Source organism: Barbatula barbatula, assembly GCF_947034865.1.
Source record: "Barbatula barbatula genome assembly, chromosome: 4".
Classification (NCBI taxonomy): domain Eukaryota; kingdom Metazoa; phylum Chordata; class Actinopteri; order Cypriniformes; family Nemacheilidae; genus Barbatula; species Barbatula barbatula.
Window position 1 is genome coordinate 25,013,364 of NC_136768.1, and position 7,542 is coordinate 25,020,905.

The following is a 7,542-nucleotide window of genomic DNA, read 5'->3' on the forward strand; positions in this document are numbered from 1 at the left end:
GTGTTTGGTGTCAATGGAATCCTTGGCTCCAAACTTAAAAAATGGCTATCTCCGATTTCATTTCCGGTATGCAAATTTTTCCGCTAATTTGCATTTTATGAAAAAAAAAAAAAATGAACTAGTCCCTGGATTTTTGCCCGATCGGAAAAAAACCAACGCTGATGAATTCTGTGGAGTGTGAATATGAATAATCATAAAAGGAAGTTGAAATTTCGATTCAGGGTCCCTAGGGGGCATCAAAACGTCCGAACCGGAAGTAGCCTGTTTCACTAAAATGACCATAACTCGTGAACCGTTTGAGCTATCTTCACGGGGCTTAGACCGTATATGTAGACCCTCAGTCCGGGGTAACAATAAAAAAGACTCGGTGTTTGGCCACTAGGTGGCGCTATAATAGCAAAGAAGTCGAAAAAGGCTCTAACTACGCAACCGTTTGCCCGATTGACTTATTATTTGGTATGGTGTGTCTTTGTGTCATGCACCGTGACTGTATAAAAGGACTTTGACGTTTCTCAAAAAACATGGCCGCTATCGGCCAATGAATTTTGAGCACTCATTACACAGGGTTAACAGGGGCCGATCAAAATGACACTCGCTGGGCTTGTTCGACTCGTGGTCCTGAAGGTCTGTAAGAAATATGAACTCATTCGGCCACCGGGGGGCGAAGTAACGGTTTTAGAGTGCATAAACAATTGTGTATCACGTGACATTTGACATATACTCAAACTATTTACATCATATGATAGCTCTTCTCATTCTGAACAACTTTGTCTCCTGACACGCTTCTGTCAATCAAACGGTTCGTGAGTTATCGCTGACGATGTCAAAAATCTACTTTCGCGAACTAGTCCTTGGTTTTTCGACCGATCGGAACCAAACCAATGCAGATGACTTCTGTGGAGTGTGAATGTAAATAATCATTGAAAAAAAGTTGAAATTTATATTCATACACGGTAGGGGGGGGCAAAAACTGAACTGGGCGGAGCCTATCACATTAAAATGGCCATAAATCCAGAACGGCTTAACACATCATCATGGGGCTTGGAATAAATGTGTAGACCATCACTCTGAGGTCACCTTCAAAAGAAGGTGGCGTTTGGACACTAGGTGGCGCTAAAACAGTAAAAATGGCAAAATTGAGGTGTATTTCATTACTTAAACAATTGTGTATCACCTGACATTTGACAAACACACAAACTATTGATATCATATGATAGCTCTTCTCATTCTGAACAAATTTGCCTCTTGATCTATTGATGTCAATCAAATGGTTCAGGAGTTATTGCTGATGATGTTAAAATCGTACTTTTGCAAACTAGTTCTTTGATTTTCAAGCAATTTCAAAATTTCCACCATAGTACAATTCTCTGGACTCTCTAGGTCAACAATGATTAAAAACATGTTGAGTTTTTTTTGTTGTGTGACCATTACAGGGTCCTTTTTTATATTAACGTGAATAATGTACGTTAAAGGTTGCTACTCCTTAATAAATAATCCAACTGACTTGCAATTAAGTAGTATTATACATATTATGACTCAAAACAAGCATGCTCATCAGAAGAGGCATAGCTTCATAAAAGTCCAAAAGGCGAAATATTCATTCAAATGGGCTTTTCATACATGTCTTTGTAAGCATGCGTAGTCTGCATAGACCGTTACTGATCACCTAAGTCAAAATTCTGGGTCTAAAGGCCTATCATTCATTGAGGATGTGTGTTAGGGCCATTTCTGAAATGGATTTGACAAATTTATCCTGATAACGTCAGTCTCGCTACTGAATTGTCCGAATGACTTGATATGAGAAAATGTAATCTATGTCCTATATGTGCATGTGTGTGTGAGCATGCCTGGGTCTGTATGAGCCAATGCTGACCCTTTGACTCATTTTGCTGGGTGTGGGGTTGTATTGTCGATTGTGGACATGTTAGTTTGCCATCCCTGAGACTGGTCGACGTTTACTTACCTAAACTTCTCGAAACCCGATAATTGCTGCTTGCAGCTATATTTCTTCTTCTTCTTCTTCTTATTATTATTATTCCGCCATAAAACGCGTTGCCCAGCCCAAACCGTAAGTCGTAGAAACTCGAGACTTTGTCGGATGGTTGTAGTCTTGCACGCTACTCAGATACTCGGAGCCAGCCATGTCGGTCCATAGGTGGCGCTATAGCGATGGCCAATGCGTTTGGGCTCAATGCTCGTAAACCGGATGTCGCACTACAAAGTGTTTGGTGTCATTGGAATCCTTGGCTCCAAACTTAAAAAACGTATATCTCCGATTTCATTTCCGGTATGCAAATTTTTCCGCTAATTTGCATTTTATGAAAAAAAAAAAAAATGAACTAGTCCCTGGATTTTTGCCCGATCGGAACCAAACCAACGCTGATGAATTCTGTGGAGTGTGAATATGAATAATCATAAAAGGAAGTTGAAATTTCGATTCAGGGTCCCTAGGGGGCATCAAAACGTCCGAACCGGAAGTAGCCTGTTTCACTAAAATGACCATAACTCGTGAACCGTTTGAGCTATCTTCACGGGGCTTAGACCGTATATGTAGACCCTCAGTCCGGGGTAACAATAAAAAAGACTCGGTGTTTGGTCACTAGGTGGCGCTATAATAGCAAAGAAGTCGAAAAAGGCTCTAACTACGCAACCGTTTGCCCGATTGACTTATTATTTGGTATGGTGTGTCTTTGTGTCATGCACCGTGACTGTATAAAAGGACTTTGACGTTTCTCAAAAAACATGGCCGCTATCGGCCAATGAATTTTGAGCACTCATTACACAGGGTTAACAGGGGCCGATCAAAATGACACTCGCTGGGCTTGTTCGACTCGTGGTCCTGAAGGTCTGTAAGAAATATGAACTCATTCGGCCACCGGGGGGCGAAGTAACGGTTTTAGAGTGCATAAACAATTGTGTATCACGTGACATTTGACATATACTCAAACTATTTACATCATATGATAGTTCTTCTCATTCTGAACAACTTTGTCTCCTGACACGCTTCTGTCAATCAAACGGTTCGTGAGTTATCGCTGACGATGTCAAAAATCTACTTTCGCGAACTAGTCCTTGGTTTTTCAACCGATCGGAACCAAACCAATGCAGATGACTTCTGTGGAGTGTGAATGTAAATAATCATTGAAAAAAAGTTGAAATTTATATTCATACACGGTAGGGGGGGGGCAAAAACTGAACTGGGCGGAGCCTATCACATTAAAATGGCCATAAATCCAGAACGGCTTAACACATCATCATGGGGCTTGGAATAAATGTGTAGACCATCACTCTGAGGTCACCTTCAAAAGAAGGTGGCGTTTGGACACTAGGTGGCGCTAAAACAGTAAAAATGGCAAAATTGACGTGTATTTCATTACTTAAACAATTGTGTATCACGTGACATTTGACAAACACACAAACTATTGATATCATATGATAGCTCTTCTCATTCTGAACAAATTTGCCTCTTGATCTATTGATGTCAATCAAATGGTTCAGGAGTTATTGCTGATGATGTTAAAATCGTACTTTTGCAAACTAGTTCTTTGATTTTCAAGCAATTTCAAAATTTCCACCATAGTAGAATTCTCTGGACTCTCTAGGTCAACAATGATTAAAAACATGTTGAGTTTTTTTTGTTGTGTGACCATTACAGGGTCCTTTTTTATATTAACATGAATAATGTACGTTAAAGGTTGCTACTCCTTAATAAATAATCCAACTGACTTGCAATTAAGTAGTATTATACATATTATGACTCAAAACAAGCATGCTCATCAGAAGAGGCATAGCTTCATAAAAGTCCAAAAGGCGAAATATTCATTCAAATGGGCTTTTCATACATGTCTTTGTAAGCATGCGTAGTCTGCATAGACCGTTACTGATCACCTAAGTCAAAATTCTGGGTCTAAAGGCCTATCATTCATTGAGGATGTGTGTTAGGGCCATTTCTGAAATGGATTTGACTAATTTATCCTGATAACGTGAGTCTCGCTACTGAATTATACGAATGACTTGATATGAGAAAATGTAATCTATGTCCTATATGTGCATGTGTGTGTGAGCATGCCTGGGTCTGTATGAGCCAATGCTGACCCTTTGACTCGTTTTTCTGGGTGTGGGGTTGTATTGTCGATTGTGGACATGTTAGTTTGCCATCCCTGAGACTGGTCGACGTTTACTTACCTAAACTTCTCGAAACCCGATAATTGCTGCTTGCAGCTATATTTATTATTATTATTTTTCCGCGCTAAAACACATCGCCCAGCCCAAAGTGTAACTCGTAGAAACTCGAGACTTTGTCAATTGGTTGTATCTGTGCAGGTTACTCAGATACAATGACCCAGCCAAATCGGCCCATAGGGGGCGCTATAGCGATGGCCAATGCGTTTGTGCTCATTGCTCATAAACCGGATGTCGCACAACAAAGTTTTTGGTGTCATTGGAATCCTTGGCTCCAAACTTAAAAAATGGCTATCTCCGATTTCATTTCCGGTATGCAAATTTTTCCGCTAATTTGCATTTTATGAAAAAAAAAAAAAATGAACTAGTCCCTGGATTTTTGCCCGATCGGAACCAAACCAACGCTGATGAATTCTGTGGAGTGTGAATATGAATAATCATAAAAAGAAGTTGAAATTTCGATTCAGGGCCGCTAGGGGGCATCAAAACGTCCTAACCGGAAGTAGCCTGTTTCACTGAAATGGCCATAACTCGTGAACCGTTTGAGATATCTTCACGGGGCTTGGACCCTATGTGTAGACTCTCAGTCCAGGATCACAGTAAAAAGGAGTTGGCGTTTGGCCACTAGGTGGCGCTATAATAGCAAAGAACTCGAAAAGGGCTATAACTACGCAACCGTTTGCCCGATCGACTTATTATTTGGTATGGTGTGTCTTTGTGTCATGCACCGTGACTGTATAAAAGGACTTTGACGTTTCTCAAAAAACATGGCCGCTATCGGCCAATGAATTTTGAGCACTCATTACACAGGGTTAACGGGGGCCGATCGAAACGACACTCGCTGGGCTTATTCGACTTGTGGTCCAGAAGGTATGTAAGAAATATGAACTCATTCGGCCACCAGGGGGCGAAGTAACGGTTTTAGAGTGCATAAACAATTGTGAATCACGTGACATTTGACACATACTCAAACTATTTACATCATATGATAGCTCTTCTCATTCTGAACAACTTTGCCTCTGGACACGCTTCTGTAGATCAAACGGTTCGTGAGTTATCGCTGACGATGTCAAAAATCTACTTTTGCGAACTAGTCCTTGGTTTTTCAAAACCCATCGGAACCAAACCAAAGCAGACGACTTCTGTGGAGTGTGAATGTAAATAATTATTAAAAAAAAGTTGAAATTTATATTCATACACGGTAGGGGGGGCCAAAAACTGAACTGGGCGGAGCCTATCACATTAAAATGGCCATAAATCCAGAACGGATTAACACATCATCATGGGGCTTGGAACATATGTGTAGACCATCACTCTGAGGTCACCTAAAAAAGAAGGTGGCGTTTGGACACTAGGTGGCGCTAAAACAGTAAAAATGGCAAAATTGATGCGTATTTCATTTCTTAAACAATTGTGTATCACGTGACATTTCACATTTACACAAACTAATGATATCATACGATAGTCCTCTACATTCTGAACAACTTTGCCTCTTGATCCATTGATGTCAATCAAACGGTTCACGAGTTATCGGTGACGATGTTAAAAACATACTTTTGCTAACTACTTCTTAGATTTTCAAGCAATTTCTTAATTTCCACCACAGTACAATTCTCTGGACTCTCTAGGTCAATAATGATCAAAAACATGTTGAGTTTTTTTGTTGTGTGACCATTACAGGGTCCTTTATTATATTAACGTGAAGAATGTACGTTTAAGGTCGCTACTACTTAATAAATAATCCAACTGACTTGCAATTAAGTAGTATAATACATATGAAGAACCCTGAAGGAATGTTTGACACCGCACACTTCTGAACTTCGCGTGATTCCCGTCTCATCTACCCGAGGATTGCTGCTTAATCCTGTCATTTTTCTGTGTGTGCAGGACTTTGATCTGTTGTGGTTGTGTTGGGGAGTGACCCCTGAGCCTGTTCAATGATGTCACAGTGCCTTAGATGGCTCAGATGACGAGAAACCCGTTATTACTGCTTGCAGTTATATTTAGGGTTTCGAGCACGAAGTGCTGAAAACCTATTGTTTTTGTAAGGATTTTTATTCTTCTTCTTCTTCTTCTTCTTCTTATTATTATTATTCCGCCATAAAACGCGTTGCCCAGCCCAAACCGTAAGTCGTAGAAACTCGAGACTTTGTCGGATGGTTGTAGTCTTGCACGCTACTCAGATACTCGGAGCCAGCCATGTCGGTCCATAGGTGGCGCTATAGCGATGGCCAATGCGTTTGGGCTCAATGCTCGTAAACCGGATGTCGCACTACAAAGTGTTTGGTGTCATTGGAATCCTTGGCTCCAAACTTAAAAAACGTATATCTCCGATTTCATTTCCGGTATGCAAATTTTTCCGCTAATTTGCATTTTATGAAAAAAAAAAAAAATGAACTAGTCCCTGGATTTTTGCCCGATCGGAACCAAACCAACGCTGATGAATTCTGTGGAGTGTGAATATGAATAATCATAAAAAGAAGTTGAAATTTCGATTCAGGGCCGCTAGGGGGCATCAAAACGTCCGAACCGGAAGTAGCCTGTTTCACTAAAATGACCATAACTCGTGAACCGTTTGAGCTATCTTCACGGGGCTTAGACCGTATGTGTAGACCATCAGTCCGGGGTCACAGTAAAAAAGACTCGGTGTTTGGCCACTAGGTGGCGCTATAATAGCAAAGAACTCGAAAAGGGCTATAACTACGCAACCGTTTGCCCGATCGACTTATTATTTGGTATGGTGTGTCTTTGTGTCATGCACCGTGACTGTATAAAAGGACTTTGGCGTTTCTCAAAAAACATGGCCGCCATCGGCCAATGAATTTTGAGCACTCATTAGACAGGGTTAACGGGGGCCGATCGAAACGACACTCGCTGAGCTTGTTCGACTCGTGGTCCTGAAGGTCTGTAAGAAATATGAACTCATTCGGCCACCGGGGGGCGAAGTAACGTTTTTACAGTGCATAAACAATTGTGTATCACGTGACATTTGACATATACTCAAACTATTTACATCATATGATAGCTCTTCTCATTCTGAACAACTTTGCCTCTGGACTCGCTTCTGTCGATCAAACGGTTCGTGAGTTATCGCTGACGATGTCAAAAATCTACTTTCGCGAACTAGTCCTTGGTTTTTCAACCGATCGGAACCAAACCAATGCAGATGACTTCTGTGGAGTGTGAATGTAAATAATCATTGAAAAAAAGTTGTAATTTGTATTCATACACGGTAGGGAAGGCCAAAAACTCAACTGGGCGGAGCCTATCACATTAAAATGGCCATAAATCCAGAACGGATTAACACATCATCATGGGGCTTGGAACATATGTGAAGACCATCACTCCGAGGTCACCTAC